The following is a 20,990-nucleotide window of genomic DNA, read 5'->3' on the forward strand; positions in this document are numbered from 1 at the left end:
TACTGAGTTTGCTACAGGATATAGAGATGTCTAACTTAGAAATTAAGTTCTGGATTTGGATCCTGAAAAATGTGAATGCGTTTCTGAATCATCCAGCTTGAGGAGTTTGATTCTAGAAATTAAGTTAACGTATTTCATTAATTCATTGGTTAAAATTCATATGTGTTTACTGTAGTTATATTTAAACCTCAGCAATACTGCATCACTTTTATTCTTGTTAGTCAATCAATGTATGCAAGTATTTTTCAGTTTTCATATTCTCAGCTCATGTAAAACACACAAATCTCATCAGCTGCCATTCTCATTTTTAATCCTTCAGCAAGGTATGAAAATCCTATCATAATTGTTTTTAAATTCTCACATGAATTTGTTGCATGCAAAAGAAGAGTCCTTTATTTTTAAGATGCCTGTTCATGAAGGAACTAAAATTTCTGGATGAAAGAGCTTAATTGCTATTGAGCAATTGAATTAAAAATAAAATATTATTATTAGTTCAGCTTTTACAGGCTTCTTTAGTATTTTACACAGTTCTTTAGTCATTGTCTTCAAGTTTGTGTTTTGATAACTTTCTTCTTGTTCTTAATGTTTAAAATTTTACCTTTTTCATTTCACTTATTGTGATAAAGTGGATAGATATTCCCATCAGCAGGCTAATTATTTAGGAGAACATCTAGTACTAGTAATAATTAAGTTACTAATTTCCATCTTAATTTTATTATTGATGGTTTGAAATTTCCTGTATTTCTGATAATTACAGGGCAATAAGAGGAATGGTCATATGGGTCAAATTCCATAACTTATTGAATTTAACTTTGGTGTTTGAAGTAGGGAAACTCTGCTAGAAGTACCTCTTACAGTCTCACTTCATTATCTTTAAGTTATCTTCAGAGAATAACCATTATATATCTTAGGACACACTGGCTGGCAGGGCTGTGTTATTATCTTGAACTTCACAGTCCTTGCAGTGGGTCAGGGAAAGCAGACGGGAACAGGTTTCTTTAGATTGAAGCAGCTCAGTCTGAAGAGCTGATAAGCACACATGCTTCATTTAAACAGGTTACTTATCAAATAAACACTGATATAAGCAAGGGGTTTGCATGCAAGCTTGACTTTGTCCTTGTTGTGGTATTTTCTCTTGATATTATGGCATTTAGGGAATGGAAGAAAGTGTGTACATTACAATCCCACTAAAAAAAAGCTCATTATCTACTTTGAACCAATGAGGGACTTGAGGAAAACTAAATTCCAGGGATTTGGGGTTTGAGGTGCTTACAGGAGCTGAGCAAAGTTGAGACCAGGCCAGCAGTTTTTTATGACTGGAATATGAGCTATTTATGAGCTATTTATTTATGCTCCACTGAATGAGAGGCAAATGGGTACAGGTTGAGAGGCTGATTTACCAGCTGTAGAATACACTTAGCAAGACATTAGTATTAGTAGATACTGAAAATCTTCATAATACACTTGAATACGCTTTAAAAAAGAGTGGTTTCCATCCTTTAAAATTGAACCTTCCATTTAATTTTTTTGCTTCCTTTTTTTTTGCATCTATTACCATTGCATGTGCAATACTTGGTATTCAATTGCTGTGTCAGGGTTATTTAACATTTAAATATTGGGCTGATACACTATCTGAAGTAGTCAGCTTAAGGGACCTAAGTACCCAGTTGAATGCTATGCTTCTGCTTGGAATAATTTCCTGAAATTATCATTCATGTTGTAATACCTCTGCCATTTTTTATCTCTTTCGATACTAAAACTGGGAGCATTTTATTTCGCCAATTCTTTTAAATGTATCACTGTAATTGGAGAGGGATTGCTTACATATTTCATTATAAGAGCACACTCTAGAAAGAAATTCAGAGGCACAAACCCAAGGAGGCAAATGAAAAAATCTGTGAAGGAACAATATTGAAAAAAATACTTTACATGTCATCAGATATGACTTTAGATTATCTGCTTTCTGAGATGGACAGAATTCAGAAACTTATTTTTAAAATCAAGTGCTGATTTCTGCAGCATCTTTATTCCCATCATTTTTATTTATATGCTTAGCATGAATTTAGTATTTCATTTATTTTTAGATATTTAGTTTAGTATTAGGGATTTTTCCCCAATTATTTAAATGAGGTGTTGCTAATGACTTATTTAGCAACTAATTATTTAGTTCTCAGTATTAATCCAGACAGATTCTTGGTCGCTACTGAGTTATGTGACAATACTCTTTCCTGATCTGTTAATTGTCTTTTGGAGACGATGGAGTGCCTTCATGAATTTGTTGCAGTCTAAATATAGTTTTGTAGAGGGATAACCATGGCTTTGTGCACTTTTTGTCTAATCATAAACCTTAGCAAAATATTACTATAATTAAGGTAATATAGTCCACATTCAGTGAATTGCACATAATAGTTTAATATCTTGAATCATTTTTGTTACTGAGACTAATTTAGATAACACACGTAGTGTTTTGAATCTGCATGAAGATGTATTTACAGGATTGTAAGGAGTCATGTTCTATAACAATTTAAGAAATTACTTCCATTCAGGAGGTATATGGTAACAATCTAATCATAATTTATTTCAATGCCAAAAAATATGGATTAGCTTCTGCAACCCATTCAATAAACCCTAGCTAATGAGCAGCTGACAGATGAAGACCTTGCCTAAGTTGTAAAACACAAATTTAAGGAAGATAGGGAGCCCTCAGAAATGTGAATGGTCCAGGAGCTAGTGTGAAACAGGTGCAGCAGAAGCTTACCTTCTGCTTTTACAATTCAGATGGGTGCTGTTACTTCAAAGCAATGTGCTTCACTAGAATTCTTTTCCTGTTAACAGTTTTTTCAAGACTCAAGTAATCCTGTGGGAAGCATCCATCATTTTTCTGTGAGAAACTTGTTATTGTTCTTACTGTGAACAGGAAATCTTCTATTCTGTAAATTGAAATTTGTTTTTTCTGGCAACAAAAAGTAGTTAACACAACAGCAGTAATAATGGGTCATCTGTGCTAATAGGGGTATTAATGGAATGCAATAGCAACTACAATCTTATGCAATTTTTGAAGAAATAATATCTGTTTAAAACAGTTTTGTATGAAGTAAGTATTTCTATATAGGTACTTCACCTTTTCACTTATCCATCAAAATGGCAACATTAGAGTTTCTGTTGATTTTGTCAATCTCATTTACTAGAGAAGCGAAAGGAGTTTCAAAATAAAATAGTAACTAAATAGCATCAAAAGAAAAATTTGAGCTGGACTACAAAAGCAGACAGGTAAGATCATGGTTCTACTGAAATCTAAGGCAATCAAGGTTTGATCCATGTAGTCAAGGCTTCATGAAATGTATAGAGACCTGGTTTGAAGAGGATGGAATTATGACCTGGTCAGATTTTTTTAATAAAAATTGCTAGGGCAAGTGCCAGTTTCTGTATATGGGACAGGGCAACTCTGAAAGCACAGATGGAGTAGGGAATAAGAGGCTGGAAAGCAGCACCACAAACAGGGACCTGCGGGTCCTAGTCAAAGGGAAATTTATATCAGCAGTGGCCTGGCAGCCAAAAGGACCAGTGATATCCTGGGGTACCTCAGGCACTGCATCACCAGCAGGGCAAGGGAAAGGCTCTGCACTCAGAAGTTCTTCACCAAGAGGGTGACTGGGCATTGGAACAGGCTCCTCAGGGAATTGGCCATGCCAGAGTTCCAGAAGTGTTTGGACAAGTGCATGGTCTCAGGTGCATGGCATGATTCTTGGGGCTGCCCTGTGCAGGCCAGGATTTGGACTTGATGATCCTTGTGGGTCCTTTCCAACTCAGGATATTCTGTGATTCTATGATGTTCCTGGATTGTCTTGATTTTGGAAATAAAATGGTGAGACAACAAAAATAGTAAAATTCTTTGCAGCTCTCACAATTCTTCACAACATGGGGCATATTCTAAGGAGAAGAGGAAAGACATAGATGAAAATTACCTCTTACTGTTATTTATTAGTCTGTGATTTGGTGTGGAACTAAAAACAATGTTGCATACCATACTAGCTCTTGATTTTAATCAAGATCTTGGGATGTTTTCAGACACCTTATTTTCTACAGTGCTATCAGGCTACCCGATATCTTTTTTACAGTAATCCTCCACAAGAAAAGTTCAAGACAAATGTAGAAAGGAAATAACTTTGTGTCTTTGGCATGTAGGCATTTGCTGTTACTAAAGCCTATGGAATTCAAGTCTAACTTTTAATTTTATGGGGTATTCTTCTCTAATATTGACTTTTATTTTCTTGAGGGACAGGTGGAGTTGAAAAGGCAATATTGAAGCTCTGAAAGGTACAACTTTTTTATTGTTTGTTTTCAATAACTAAATAAATAAACTTTTTGGCTGTGTCCTGTGAAATATTGCTCTGCTTATTTAAAATTTCTACCTCTACTGAACAAAACAAAGGCTGCCAGCAGCATGTTTTACAGGATACGGATATCAATTTATTTAAAATGCTTTCTAAGATAAGTGAGAATGCACTGTACTATAATTTAAGCATTCTTCAGTGTGGCAACTCCGGAAGCTGTTAATAAAAAGAAAGAAAAAAAAAAAGTCATTTCACCAATACCTGCGGGAAAATCTAGAATAGTGGTCACTCATATTAAATTTATATCAACTTTATGAGGTTTTTGTCATCTTGACACATTTATGGAGGTGTTAAATTTTTGCTGCCTGGGGGATATAATGTACTTGATGTGACCCCACTTATTAAATCGAGACGATGCAAGTAACATTGATGACTTGTCATTCAGGAATAAAAAAGAGCCAACGCTTCTCTGGTTCTAGAGGAAGGACATATTTGTAGCAAAATAGGTAGAGAAATGGATATGGTCGTCTATATCAAGAAGACACTTGGAAGGAGGTTGAAGAGAAACATGCAGGCATTTAATCAGGTACTCTCAAACTTCCTGCAGTAGTTCATGGCTGGTGAAACAGGGACACATGGTACAATAGCCTGAAAGATCTTCCAGTGTCTCAACATAAAACCTAAGAGGGCAAGCAAATATATAGGATTTTTTATACATTTCAGATTTCTGTATTAATGTACTTTATAGAAGCTATGTTTTCTATATGGCTTTTCAAGTGAGTGTACATGGCATAAAAGCTCATATCATCACTGTGTTGCACAGTTGTCACTACCTTGGAATCACCATGATTATTAAGTAGAATCAAATTTAATTTAGATTTAAAAAAATTCAGTCTAACTTATTTTTGTTGGAACCAGATCAAATAATTAAAGACGGTTGGTATCCACTGAAGTTCTGAAATATCAAATTTTAAATTATTTTGCCTAAAATAACTATAAGTTAGGATTCTATTTCATTAACCATGAAGATATCAAGCTCATCAGTAAGTAAGTCATCGTGAAGAAAGCATTCTGTTGCTAAATATATGAGTTTTGTACTTTATTTTTCCCAATCACTGAAAAATTTAGAGTGATTTTAAAATAAGTTAATATGTTCATATTTGCACATTCATGTTTTCTACAGGAGATGGTATTTTGGGCTAAAATTTTGAGTGAGAAGGGAATAGTTCTACTAAGAACTTGTATTACCAAGACATTTTGATTAGATTCAAATGCATAGCAATACCCACAATTTTGTCATTGACAGTTTTTGTTTATTATGTCAAGCTAAATGGCTTTATATGTGTGATGTTTTAAAGTGAATCAATGGGTTTATTTTCACTACTTCATTTCTTTCTCTTTTTTTTTCTTTTTTTTTCTTTTTTTTTTTTTTTTTTTTTTTTGTGGTGGGTCACATGCTTCTGGTAAAAAATATGTGTTCTCTGTTTCCCAGCTAGAATCTTTCTATTTTTACTAGGCACTGACTTTCATGGTCACATACCTATTACTGAAACAGTAGGAACCATTGATTATATACCTTTTAGCTTTTCGTCAGGAAGTCTTGTTGTAAATATTCCCATGTCTGAACATGGTGCTATGTGGTATTTACTGAACTGAATCATAGCCCTGCAGATTTGTAACTTGTGTTTGCAAGTGTCCTAAGTCCCTCCTTTTACATGGAATTTTATCTGCAGTTATTAACACTGTGCTGATTCTCAGATAGTAACATTGTGAAACTACTTACCTTGACAAACTGTTTAAGAAGTTTTACAAGAATGTGTGTTCTGGCAAGCATTTGTGGCAAAATGTTTCTGTCCAAATGAAAAGCACAGTGAATATAAACCATTCTTTAATGTTTTATTACTGTTATTTATTTTTCTAAGTAAAGAAATTCAGTGACACATGAAAACATATATGGGAATTAATCAAAGCTTTTCTCTGTTGGAGCTGAAGAATCCATATTTCTTATCCTTTGTCCTTTTCCCATGGTCATTACTATTCTTAACACATATAAATGCTCACAAATTTTGAAAGTTCTGAAAAAAAAAACAAACTAGTAAATATTTCAGAGTTAAATATGTCTTTGCTATTCCAACTAGCAACATTAACAAAATCCCATATGCAGCACAAAGAGCTGTGAGTGTCTTTCTTGTGTAGGAGACAACCAGCTATGACTAATGGTAGAATAGCCACAAGTTTCCTCCTGAGAGCAAATTATTTTTTTCTGAACAGGCAAGTGACAGGCAACAAATCTAGCTTAATCAATAAATCTTTTTGACAGATTATAAATTAGTATGCACAATCTTTCATCAGGGAGATGATTGAATGAATCTGGAAACAAAGGTATTAATATTATTGCATCAAAGATATATATTGAGTCATCTACCGTATATTATATATGGCACTGAAACTTCTTTCATTTATGTAGCTATAATAAAAACTTAGGAAATTACTTGAGAAGAGCAGTAGTTCTAATTTCTTGTATCAAAGCCACTTTTATCAAGCCTTCAGCGCTTACACTATTTATTAATAGAATAAAGCATTATAAGCAATTTAATTTAGGTATTGTTTTATCCTCTTTGTGGGGTCTTGGGGGGTTTTTCTGGTTGTTTTCCAAAAGGTTGCAAGTCCATTTAGAACAATTTTTCTATTTAACTTTGTGCTTGGTTCATGAGGACAGTATCAGAATATTTAATGAAAATTGAGCAAACTTCATATTTTTATAACTAAAAATAGTTATAAAATATGAAGTTTTTTTTAACTGTAAAACTGAAGTTTTATAGTTATGCTTCCCTATGTTTAGGCAAAGAAGGAGTTGATTACAAAAATACCTGTCTACATTTTTTTCAGGTTAATGAGATTTTTCAGAATGGTTTTGCTGTGTGCGGCACCTGTTTCATGTGGATCCGTAACAAAGGTAGAGGTAGCACAGAACAATTTAAAATTATTTTGTTCGGATTGTAACATGTTAACGCACTACATAGCATGGTAGACAGAGAAGTTAGTTTGTACTTATAATTTGCTCTAATTGAAAAAAAAACTGTATCCAATGTCCCATTTCTGATAAGGTGTACAGATGTTAATATCAAATATTTTAGAAAATAAGGCAAATATTTTGAATTTTGCTTGCTTCAAATAGTCATATCTATTTGAACAACAAGCCTTCCATGTTTCCAGCTATTATGAGATCTGACCAGTCAGTTTTGAAGCATTGAACTCTATAATAAGCATCTCCAACTGCTGTCCTCAGACATGTTGGCATTCTATGAGCTCTCCCCACACACAGACCCAGTGCAGACTGGACCTCAATTCAAACATCACATCGATATTGGAAAGAGGAGCCCAGTGACATAAGAAAAAAGTGAGTAGTAATGAAGAACACTGGCTGTTTCCTGTCCTATCCTCTCCATTCCATGCTTTCTTACATTCATTGAAACATCCATTTTATGGCCAAATGGGCTTAGTTACAGTCTTACAGTTTTTGCAATAGTTAAGCTGCACATAAAATATGCTTAGTAGAAAAAATGTATTTATTGCAAAAAATGCAAACCACTGAAGAAAACTAAACCACAGATGTTTAAAGGAATGTGCATTAAGCATAGGGATGTGAGACATGCTATATCTAAAATGTACTACTATCTTACCAATATTTCAACTACTGATTGCGATAGTTGAAATTGAAAGGGATTTTTTTTAATCCTGTCTGGTAAAAGATGTCTTTTATAGCTCAGCATAAGGAAAAAAATAAATTTCAAGTTTATATTTATGAGCAATTTCTCTTAATCTGTTGATTCTGTACCTGAGTTAGAAAATATCATTGGAGTCTGGGTGTGTGAGGTGACTAGGTTATCATAAAAAAATTGTTATGAGATATTGAACAATTACAGTTCTGACCAAAAGATAACTGGAGACTTTTTCAATGACCTGATCTTCTGAATGCTGTATCAATGAGAGCTTCTAGTTACAATATTTGTACCAGGTTTCATCTATAAGTAGGTTTATCTATTAGTTAGTTCAATTTTTTTCCAGTCTGTGCTCCTGCTATTTATCAAAAGCCAGTCAGACAAGATGAGCCTTCTCACTAAGATAGATAAAGTATTTCATTACAATTTCCATTATCACAGAGATAGAGAAAGCTCATTCTAAACTAAAAACTCTGTCAAAATATTTAAACCAAATATAAATTTCAGGAGTTCAAATATTTAGCTTATTCGTCCTGCATGAGTCTATTTTTAAAGCCAATGCTTTGAAATCCGCTTGTGGTGTTTAAATGAGCTGTTCTGTCAGGATGCTCTTCATTTGCAGGATATTTTATTTCAGCTGCTCACCTATTTTCTCATTCACTTTTATTACCAAGTGGAAATAGATATCGAGCTATTGGAGAGGGAAAATCACCTCTACAGGAAAAAGAAAGTCAGTCTCAAATGTATCAGGTTTTATAACACTGTCTCAGTACTGGTGAAAAATACTACAATAAATAAGTTATTTTAGTGGACTTTTCAACAGCTAATCAAAGGAGTGCCATGAGCATTTTAGGTAAAATAATGCAAATAAATGCAGGAAACATGCTTTTATCACTTGAATATTACAGAAGTAACAAAAATTAAAGACAAAAAGTGAAGACAAATAGCATATTATGTCACTGAGAATACAGATTAGTTTAAGAAATAACAAAAAAAAATCAAGCTTTCTTTGTTGTGTTTTACACAACAGTGAGAAAACAATTGTTTTAAATGGTAATCTGAAATGGTAATTTGTTTTGAGACTCTTGAGACATTGAGATTCTTACTGTCCTGTCGTAGCTAACTTGTAGTGGAGGACAAGAGACTGCAGCTCATACGTTTCTGTGAACTTCAGAAGAGAGAGTCCTGTTTCTCTACATTTGAAAGTAAATATTTGACAAGTATGCAAAATATGTTTCTAGATTTTAAAACTCGTTTCACCAGCACAGCAGAACTATGGTTTTATCTGCAAAAGTAAAGCATTTGTCCACAAAAATGAAAATGCTGAGACAGTAGTGACAAATGAGACCCAGTATTTGACATCTCAAGCAGGAAAAGAACTGTATTTAATGTGAAATAGAATAGCAAAGCACATGTGTGATCTTCCTCTCTTTTGCTTGGTTTTAGGAAAAAAAATTCCTGCATATTTTTGAATAACATTTAGCTTGCAATAGATGAAGGAGATGTGGTAAGAACACTATTATCTCAAACTCACTATAGTCCTTTACAGTGGTGAATGAACCACAAAACTGAAGTTACATGACTAGTATTTTTTTGCTTCTGCAAAAGAAGAAATGTCTAGGAATGTGGTTTTACTGGGTGCCTGATGAAAACAGTAACCAGTCATAAACCTTTGAGAAGTGCTAGTTTTGGATCTCAGCACCACCCTGAATGTCTTTACAGATTCATGTTCTGTCAAATTCTGGAATTGTGTCATATTTGGACATATAATCTTGTTCTTAAATTGGAGTGATATGATTCTGGAGCTGCTGGGGAAATGAATGCACTCAGTATATCAGGTTTAGATCTTGATGTTTCCCAAGCAAGTAAAAGTAGAAGTGCCTTGGAACACAACCAAGATCAGGCATAGTGTCTCAGTGGAGAATGAGGTTCAGCCCCAGAAGTGTTATTTTTTTCATCTAGGCAGAATATCTTCCTACTTTCAGTTGCAGAAACCAGTTAATCCATGCAGATAGAAAATAGATCTTTTAAGATTTTGTTTTTAATCAAATATATATAATGGAGTGAACTATAGGGGTTTTTTTCATGTACCATCTGAAATTCAAAGATCACCTTTACCATTTGTATGCCTGTAAATGCAAATGTAAATTATAACAGACATATTTAATTATAAGGATAGAAAAGCAAAATAATAAGGGCTTGAATATCACAAAGATGCAGAAATGAGAAACTGGGGATAAGAATCTTTTTATCCTGCTCAATAATTCATGTTCTCACTTTCTTGTATAAAAATATTTATTTTGGTGGAATGCTGGCCAAAAAACCACCCAACTCTTTTTTTATTTCCCCACATAAAATAATAACTGCTAATCAAGGTAATTAAGATTATTAACATGAAGAAGTGTAAATTCCCTTTTCCAGGGCATTTTCTAAATTATACTTTTTTCAATGAGTTTCAATATATACATCTGCATGGTACTCAGATATCAAACTGAAGGTTTTTAACTGTTAAAATACTTCTTCATCGTGTTTTAATTCATAATTAATTAATATGCTCTTCCTGACAGTAAAAAATTGCTGTTTCTTTTTCCTGAAAGACGTAGGGAGTTGTCAGTTCCTTTAATCTATGTTGGAAGAAGGACAAATCATAGACCAAATAGATGTAAATGTAAACCAGTGGCTTGGTTTTGTCTTGCCTTCTGAATTATCCCTCTGGTTACAATTTGTAAGGCAGAACTTAAATTTTAGGTTTTTAGTGAGGCAAGAGCTCACTTCTTGGGTAGCATTCAGCCTGAGTGTGCGTTCCCCCACTTTGCAGTACTGGCAGCACAAACTGCAGGGTTTCTCTAGTTTTGTTTGCTTGACCCTGTGCCTCAGGGGAAAGTGCAGGCTGTTGGCCCTGGCCTAATATTCCTCCTGCATACATGAGCTTGATACAAATAATTGTAACACCGCAGAGGGGCATATTGCAATTAAAAAAAAGAAAAAAATTATTGATATATGTGAAGTAACAGCACTTAAAAGTTTCCCAGGAGCCCAGAAAGACATCCAGTGACCTTTGGGAAAATGTATTAGATCTCTTTGGGAATGGCAGCCACGCTGCCCACTGGCAGTAGTGTGTTATAAAAGCAAAGATTGGCAAAGGCACAGTGTGAGCCTGAGCTCCCAAGCGTGCTTCTTCCAGCCCAGGTTTGTACCTCAGATCATCATGAAGCCATGGTATTTTCTCAGTTTTTTAACAATCTGTTCAGTTCTAGGGAGGTTTAACCCAGGTAGGATTTCTGTGTCTTCATTTTAGTGCCTTCAAGATCTTACAGCAAGAAGTTCCACAGGTTAATTAAATGTGTGACCATGCAGTTATAAACAAAACCCAACAAAACAAACAAACCAAGACCTAAACAAACAAACAAGTTAAACCAAAAATCACGAACCAAACAACAAAAATTAGGCAAAATCCACAAACAAAATTGTTTTCTATCTGCATCCTTGTTTAATTTGATCTTCCATAGTTCTTGGAAAAGGCTGCTAATTACTGTTTTCCTTTTGTCTCTATTCATTTTTAAAAAAATAATATATAGGTGCTCATCTTCCTGTTAACTGTCTCTTTTCCAGACTGAAGAATTCTACTTTTAAGTCATACCAATTTCTTTTCTCTGGACTTTTCCCAGTTACTCCATAAATTTACTGAGGTGAAAACCAACTGCATATAGTATTCAAGACATCAGTGCATAGTGCATTCCATTGACAGCATAACAATGCATTCCACTTTGCTCTTTTCCTTATTGTTTCTTCAGTTCAATTCATTTTTTTTATTGTTCCTGAGCTTTGAACCAAAGTAGTGAAAACCACTCATGAGAAAGCATAGCATGAATTATTTTGTATGTGAAATTCAGATTTTTTTCCATATGTATCACTATCTTTCTACAGCTGTTTCTAACTGCCATTTTATGGTATAATTGTTCAGTCTTTTTTCCTCCCTGAAATTATGCACATTTGGCTCCTTCCTTACTATCCCAGATAACCTTGTATTGTGAAACTTACCTCTTCACCTTCTCAGACAAGTTGTGGATATACTAAACAAACCAACAACTAGAACAAATCTGAGGTATTATCTGCTGAAAACTGTTAATTTCTTTTACTGCTTTTTTTCACTTTGAATTCATTCTTACAGAGCCTTCCCTATTATCTGAAGCTGTAAGAGGAACCTTCTTGAATATCTCATAAATAGACAAGTGGATTTTTCTTTTCCCAATGCTATTTCAGTCAAGAGATCTGGATGTTCTGCTTTCCTGATGAACCTCAAAGAAAACCCATGTTGAAACCAGTAGAGTAGCATTTTCCTCTGTGATTGTGCCTGATACCAAAGAAACGTGTTACAGAGGAAAACCACTGCAGATATAGTAACTCCTAAAATAATGCCCTTTATTTCTGATATATTCACCCATGTGCAAGGCCTGGGGCAGTACAGACTGTATATGGTTTCTTGCATTGTACTCTACCAATTTCACTTAGAACTCCAGGCAGGAAGTAACAAGTGTAGCCCATTTGTCCCTAGTCATTATATATCATAAGACATGCCAGAATGCTGACCAAATGATATGTGTTCTACTTAATGTATTACATTTCATACTTAAAAGTAAAGAGATTTATTGATAAAATTATTTTGGCAGTGTCTGAAGTTGAATTCCTTCTCATTCACTTATTCATTCTGTGCATTCATTTGTGCATACTTAAGATTTGCAGCTAAAGGATGGACCTAGATTTTGCCCTCATTTTACACTGTGCTGTATCCACTGTGTAATGGAATGAATCCAGCATGTGAAAAACATAAGTAATACTATCTTTTTTAGTAATTGTATCCCTGTGATTATATGGTTCTCTCTTTAAGGATGGCTGGGGAAATGTATTCTAAACATCATAAACAAAACAAGCTCTTTTCTTTCTTGGTCAGAGTTGAAAAGGGACAACTTTTTTGTGAAATTGATTTGCAGTACTCTGAAAGCCATTATCCCTACCCCAATGGCAATTACTTTTGATTATTAAGTGTGTGTATGCTTTAATAAGAGCTGCTTTTTGAAATCAGCTCCACCTTAGACCTAATCTAGGAATGAAGCTGTAATGCCAAGTTTATGATATCTTCGTGGGTTGCTATGGAAGTGATATTAGCAATATTAGAAATCCAGCACTGTGGGCTGTGAGGCAATAGGATGTGATAGAAACCATAAGCATGGATGCAGTAGAAGAAGATTTAATTTCAACACAGATATATTCAATTCTTTGGAAAAATGTGAGAGAAAAAGAAGGCAATATATCAGAAAAAGTAAGTATTTTTAGACAGTGAAGTGTATCTTGATAAGGATGTCTAGAATGTAAGAATATAAAGTTATTAATTGTCAAAAAAGTGTTTTTAGCAAAATTAATTTAAATGTTAAAATTGCTGCACATGAATTAATATTATTTTTAAGAAAAAAGAAAGTGTTTTTATAGTTTGCTCTTTTGGTTATAGGCTTCTTTTCCTTTCATGTTTGCTTATTATTTCTAATTTTTTTTTTTATTTAGAATCTGCAATGGGAAGCAGATGGTAGCAACCTAGTTCTGTCCTTTTTTAGCTGTGATTATTTCCAGGGATAGTTAAGGTTGTCTTGGGCCCTTGTATAGTAAGCCTGTTGATACCGAGTGATTGTTGAATAGCTCTCTAATATGTATTTATGTGTAATTTAAGATACAAAATGATCAGTGGAAGTTTTGTTACAATGTGCTTAGATGCATGGAAATATGAAAGACTGAAGAGTGGATCAATAAAGTCATTACTAGATGGAATATGTTATGAGAACACATTGGTGATGTACGATTAAACTGAAGAACAAAAATCATATACAATGACTGCTTCCAGCTTTTGACAGGAAACATGAGCCTTTAGGCATAAATGACTGTGAATGGCAAAATGCAGCTGCTGCCTTCATTTGAATAGCCTAAGGAAGACAGGAGAGCAATCAAAACATGCCCCAGCTATAAGCAATCATTTCAGAGCTTTAGCTGACTTAAAAAGCAATAGCAAGTTAGACTCTGAAGAGTACTAGACAGGATCCTGTGATGTGGCACTGCCAAACCCTTTGGAGGAGATACAGTGAATAAAGGAATATTCATGAGAAAAGGAATGTTCCATAGAGAATTAGGCAGCTGCACATCCCACAGTCTCTGCATGAAGCATCACACACGTTCCAGTTTCTGCAGCTGCCCTTCAACCTCCCTTCAGCAGCTGAAACTCTCGTCTTTGCCTCCCTCCTTCTGATCCTAACAAGTGCTCTGCAGCAGCAGCTCAGGACACTCTGGATGTTCCTCAGCAGCTGGATACTAAAATCCACTCTCAGGTGCACTGTTTTACATTTACTGCCCCGTTATTTCTTCTTTTAGATTTTATTTTGCTAAGAACTTTAAAAATGAGAATGTACCACCTGCCCCGAGAACGCACTTGTGCCATGGGGCTGCCCACAGTAACCATCACAAATTCCTGTTGTGAGTACAGTTTATCTACAGCAGTGGCTTCAGGAGGAAACAAATTCCGGGTAAGGCAAACCAGAGGTGTCATATCCTCATAGCACAGTGCAGTTCCAAGGTTTTTAAGAGCCTTAAAATAGCACAGGTCTAGAAACAATAGAACCATATTAAGAACATGCCATCCCAGCTAAAATCACTTTTTTACTTTCCTTCTAGCTCTGAGGCAGAGTTGATCAGCAAAAGGGGGAAGGTCAATATCCTGCTGCCTGGTATGTTTTGCAAATATATGTGTAGCTATCTTTAATCTTCCTGATATCGATTCAATCTTACTGATATCAAATGCAGCATTTTGGGGAAAGTAGAACTGATGAAACAATGCAAAAAGATGAAAACAAATGTATCTGTATTATCAGAGGAGCATATTTTGTTGACCTAGGTCTAGATATTGCTCTTTTGCATAGTTCTATTTCTCTTCATTCACCATTCTTCCTTTTATTGCATTCCATAACTGCCAGAAACAAATGAAATCCAAAAGTTCTGTAGAGAAAAACAAGTTAAGCACCCCCAGCTGTTTGAAACAGCATAAACTGCTGCTTCATTAATTCCAATATGTATGTGCAAAGGCCTCCAGCACAGCCTTGCTCTAGCAACTGCTAGGATACAGAATTATTGTTTATAATAAATCACTGTAAGCCAATAGGAGCTCTGGGTACCCTGGTGCTGTGACACATGCTGCATTTGTGAGAATGGCTTTTCCAAATGTTAAAAAACTATGGAAAAACTTAATTTTGTTATTGTCTTTGCTGAACTTACTTCTGACTATTGTCAACTTAATGTTGTTCTTTATAAAAAGGGGAAGAAAAAATTGAATTGCCAGTGTAAAGAAAAAGAGCTTAGGTATCTCATAGGAGAGTAAAAATGCTGTATAGCTTTGCTTATACAGAGAAAATTTTAACCCAAAAGCCATATTAATTTGAGAATGGTTAAACCATTCCTGTGCCACCATTCTTATGTTTGTTGTTTCCTGCAAGTGAGTATTCTATGAAGGTGAGACAAAAAATAGCCCTGTCCAGAAGAACTTAAATAAACTGAGGCTGAAGTTAACAAGAGTTGCTGTGGAGAATAAGGACTTGCCCAAGGAGAATAAAGAAAAAATTAGCTCCAAGTCTTTTTGAAAGGTCTGGTCATATACAGCCTTTTTTTTTTTCTTTAATATAGAACATTTTATAATGGTTAAGGGAGAGCTCTGCTTAAAATTTGTCAAAAAAAATGGCCAATAGCTGTATCATTTATTATATCATGTGTGGCAATCATAAGTAAGGATTTTTTCAGATGAATCCAGAGCCTTACATAAATGTAGGAAATACACCAATTCTGATTAGTTTGGACTCACTTGGGCTGAATTGAAGTCTGGTTTATAAACTAGGCCTCATTTTTAATTAAGTAAATACACCTGCAGTCTTTTGCACTATTTATGTATGCCAGTTTAGATATCACTAATTTGTTTTTTTATTGGAAGGCGTGAAAGTCTAAAAAGCTTGTTTTGTTTATTTTGGTTTTAAAAGAAAGCTAAAATCCACTTCTATTTGTTTACTTACTCCTCTCTGCTGTCAGGATCTAAGTTAAAGCAACTCTAGTTCCTTTAGCTAAAGTGAGAAAAATTAAGTTGGAATTTGCAATTGGCTTTGATATTGGTGTTTAGCCGCATGTTTCAACAGCACAATTAACTAGACACTCTACTTGAGTACACACCTCAGTCTTATCATCTACACAAAGGAGCCAGGTTAATAGGCTCTCCTACTTTGAGGAGAATGCAAGCAAGTGTCTAAACACTGTTTTCCAGCTGAAACCCTCTGGTGTGGTTTCAGATAATGTCAATAAGGAGAGAAGAGCCATCCAGGGCTAGTACAGGTGTCAGATTGGCTATCAATCACCTCTATGTGCAGTGAGAAGCCATGGCGTATAATGCAAGCGAACATAATGAAACATTGGAGCTTGCTAGTGTGCATGGTACACTAATAATGTGAGGCTGGGGGATAGAAAATTAATCTTGTTTGGAACTAAATAAACCTGCCCCTGGCGGGGGTTATTATTAGAAAGCATTCCAAACCATGCTTATGTCTTAAAACCTTACAAAACTGTCCATATATAAAATCTGAGGTTTTGTCCAGTGAAATGACAATTTCTACATATGAGAGGAATTCACATTGTTAACATATACCTGAAGATACAAATCTTAGTAAGTGCAATTTATTAATTAAATAGGCAACATATGTGATTTGGGAAGAAACACAAGATAAGGCTGCAAAAATATGTTTTAATGAAAGCAAAATTTGAGTTAAATATCAAAACTGTTGAGTGAATTGAAATCAGTGATACAATTGCTGTTGGAATCTTATTATATCCAAAAAAGTTTATGTGCTTTCCAGTGAAAATAAAGTAGATTCCTGCTTAAATGATGCATCATTTTATAAATGGTGTACCTTGGACTGTAAATGTAAGGTGCTAAAGGAAATCTATCAAAATTAGAACTATAATGTAACAGTGCCAGGATCAGGAAGTAGCAATTATGCAGTTTATTTGACAGTTCACTGCTTTGCAGAGAGAACCAGAGCAGGTATTTACTGGTTAACCAAATGCTTGGGGGTAATTGATCTGAAAAAGAGAGCAAACTTTAAAGAACATGGAAATTATCTAAGTTGGGAGAAAAAAGACCAAGCCAGTATTAGTTCAAAATCCTTGTAATTACAAGTTAGTGTGAATCTGGAAGCTGCAGTAAAATTTGTCTCCTCTCAATTTAACATGAGCTTTGCCACAGTTTGAGATTAACCTTTAATTCAGTGGCTGTTCCACAGCTGACCATATATGACCTTGTTTTACTTCTGTGAACTCATGAAATTCCCTATCTGTAAAGCAGATGTCATTTTTCTGCTTAAAATGGATGTTCTGAGACTTAATTAAGTGTTCTTTGCTTATAAAGAGATTCTTCTATCAACAAAGCCTATAAGCAGTCAAAGCTGATAAAAATCTTTGTGACTATTACTAGAGAAAAGGCACAGGCTTAGCTAAATTTTGGATATGCTGTAAATTACAAGTCATGCCTTCCCAGAAATGTTTTGATAGCTTAAAAAAAAACTTTCTTGAGGAACGTAGTGAGAATATAGGAAAATAGTTTCTGTGCTTGTGTGGGAAAGCTCTCTTTACCTTGGTAAGGTTTTTATTTGGGTGTTGTAAGCAGACTGGAGTGAGTGTATTTTTCCTGAGTATTGTTAAATACTGGCACAGGCTAGAATCTCATCATAGAATTGGTTTTGTTGTTGGTATTATTGCTATTGTTGATATTATTATTAGTTTAGCTGTAATGATTCTCATTATACTGTTTTGATTGTATATTAATAAGTGAAAGGATACTTCATTTGCATTTTTACTTTTGTAGCTATTACCTCAATTTCTATACATATGCAATATGGGTTTCTACATTTGATTTAAACTATCTAAAAAGTGCTCAGAACATGAAATTTGTTGATTGCTTTTACAATATTTACACCAAAACATATTTTTTAGTAGAAATGAAAAGGTCAAGTTTATTTTATCACATCCTACCTTAACAAGGACTGAATTTGCATTAGCAGATAATTACATGAAAATGTAGATGTCTATTTTGCATATAATTTTAACATTAGTGAAAAGTTAATATACAACTAGAAACATTATTTTGTGACAGTGAGTCACATTCTCATGTGAATTGGATTGCGTGGCCCCAGCACTTTGAAAATACTTCAATAACCCAAAACAAAGTTCTACTTTACATTTCCAAATGTTCTGTAATGCATTTTCCCTATAAACTCAAAATGTTTTATAAAAGCTATTCTGAATCATAGGTGTAATTTAGTCTTAGCGCACTGGCCAAGTAAATATGACCTCAAGGTACTGATCTACATTGAATTTTGTGCCATGAGTGCAGAAGACAGCTTCCTCATTCATTCGTCTTACTTTTTTGTACTCTCTTTTTTTCTAGCAATGCTTTTAAACTCATTCACAAAAATCTATGTGTTTTTTATTTTTCTGTATTCTGGTATTTGAGATATACATCAAATAGAACCCGGGATATTGTGGGATGTGTGTTACATCTTACATCTCGTATTGGATTGTGTCATCACTGCACATCTATAATAAACACTCTGCTTATTCACAGTTTGGGCTCTATGCACCACACAGGCTGACCACATCTCCATCCCAGGCACAACCCACCCACCTCCATCAACACTCACTCTCTCTGATATAGCATTTTATGTTAACCTTGCCTGATATTGCATCATTCTGACAATGACTTTTTGTCATCATCCTGCTGGGAAGGATGTGTCCTGGGCTAAAATCCTATTTAATACACATATGTGATGTATCTGTACCAAAATGATAGGTTTCCTTTCCCACCTCTCCTTCTCTCCTACATTGCAGCAGATTTTATGAACTTCCTTTTGATAGTGGCTGTTGTCCTCTGGAATCCAAAGCCGAATATGAGGAAAATATATATAAGATTTTTTTTTTGTTGTTAATTTGTTATTTGGGATTTTTTTTCCCAACCTTTTCCAGTGTCCTGTGTTTTTAGGAAAATATTTAATGCACAGGCTTGAATGGTCTAACAAAGCAGCACCAAGGTCATCATCACCATAAGGATAATATTTGTATACTAATTTAAATTACTTTGATTCAATGCTGAAGTCATACAGGATGTCATCTTGAAGACATTCTTCTCCCTTTTCTTCCTCATCCAACAAAATTTGTTAGTAGGATTCTGCTATGAATTGGGAATTGTTTACCTATCAGTTCAAGCTGGATTTATATTAAAACTATCTATTTCTCAGCAGAGAGAATGATTTTCATTTGTGTTTATTTTTTTACATTTAGTTAGTGACAGTTTAATTCTTGTTACCTCGTGCTTTCTTTTCTACTACATAACATAATTCTATGGAATTCACAATTAACTGCATCAATTTAATGTAAGCCTTAACTGAGTTTTGCATCTGAGTAATGTTTTCTAGTTATAGCAGTCCTTTTAAGCAAGCTGCTAAATACTACACTGGACTCAGAATGCTCTACTAGTTAAATGTAGAGTATGATCATTTCTGTCAGTATTTCCAATTTTTCTACATAACTTTGAAACTTGCAAGTCTTTTGAAGCAGGTGGAATTATTTTATATTACTAAGAAATGTATTTTATCAGTCTGGATGAAAATATGAAGAATTTTGTTGAGCTGTGTGTTTTTGACCTTGGCCTAAGTAGGAAATTTATATTCATTGTATTTAGGAAAGCTGATAAGTTGATTGGAAGACTTAGACCTTATAATTTAGCCTATATCATGACTTTAACAGTTAGGCCATGATTCTAATGAAAAAATTCTACTTTGGAGTTTAAATCTATTTTCATCACCCAGAACATCTTATCTGTCAATATCTGATTAGAGAACCTTGCTGCTTGAGACAGCTTTTCTCTGTCTGACAGATAATCTGAGGCTCTGAGACCATCAACTGAGGATTCATCTGTAGGAGGGGGCGACTAAAAAAAAGGCTAGAAAGATCTAGGAGATAATTTTTGATTACACTTCAACCTCTGACTTTTGCCTTGAGCCCAATAGAAAGGCTGAATCTTTCTGTCTTATCGCTGCACAGACAGAATACTCCTGTATTGATTTAAAAGTTCAAATAAGTTTCAGCTTGATTTTTGCTTCATAACATCTCATCTGAATGGAAGGAAAACTGTAGTATTTTTTCCTTTCAGTCTCAATTTGTTCTCAGTTTAATTTTCAATGCAGTAAATATACGTTGTTGGACTAACACAGGCCTTTGATACCTCTGTCCACAGTGCTACCCAGACGAAGAGAAGCTTTCTGTCTAAGCTCCTTCTCTGAGGTGATTACTTCATTACAATACAGTAACTTTCTTGAAGATGAAACAGAAACTAAATTTTCCAAGTAAGATATATGTAAAATCAAAAAGAGAGAAACTGGTTGTTGTTTAAGGTCCGGAAAGGTCTTTCACAACTACTTGCTACAATGACAAGTATTTGTCTAATCTACTCCTAAATATGTCTTTTGGGGAAAATTTAATTATAGTTCTTGGTACTTGTAGGAAGAAAAATACTGCATTTAATGTTTACAAATATTTACTTTAGTTCCCAAGTCTGTACTTGTAAGTAAGTAGCACAAGCATATTTTCCTGACATAGCAATTTTGAGTGCAGAATATGAGGCATTTATTTTGATATTTACCATAAATATGGGTATAGATTTCTACCTTTAGTTCTACAAGTAATTTTTAATCTAAATGCATAGTGTGCATGTATTGTTTACTCTTCCTAGAAGGATAACTGTGTGTTCTTCCTTGTACTGACAGATGTGGATACTGGATAAGATAAATTCTGAGCCCAAGAGGCAAAA

General features: G+C 34.4%; 1 protein-coding gene across 47 annotated transcripts in view; it reads left to right on the forward strand.

Annotated features, from left to right (window-relative positions):
• LOC102069276 (uncharacterized) overlaps positions 1 to 20,990 on the forward strand; it is a 142,881-nt gene that overhangs the window by 28,246 nt on the left and 93,645 nt on the right. For 4 of the 47 annotated variants that reach the window (XM_074541254.1, XM_074541255.1, XM_074541266.1 and 1 more), the window contains exons 1-2: positions 13,136 to 13,376; positions 14,771 to 14,804. The exons of 1 other annotated variant lie outside the window; for it this stretch is intronic. The gene's annotated coding sequence lies outside the window, so the exon portion shown is untranslated. Of the gene's footprint in view, positions 1 to 12,806; positions 13,377 to 14,770; positions 14,824 to 20,417; positions 20,527 to 20,990 lie in introns of those variants that run through there. 42 more of the 47 variants (XM_074541278.1, XM_074541279.1, XM_074541290.1 and 39 more) reach the window with 37 other exon arrangements.

This window comes from Zonotrichia albicollis, chromosome 5, assembly GCF_047830755.1.
Source record: "Zonotrichia albicollis isolate bZonAlb1 chromosome 5, bZonAlb1.hap1, whole genome shotgun sequence".
Classification (NCBI taxonomy): Eukaryota; Metazoa; Chordata; class Aves; order Passeriformes; family Passerellidae; genus Zonotrichia; species Zonotrichia albicollis.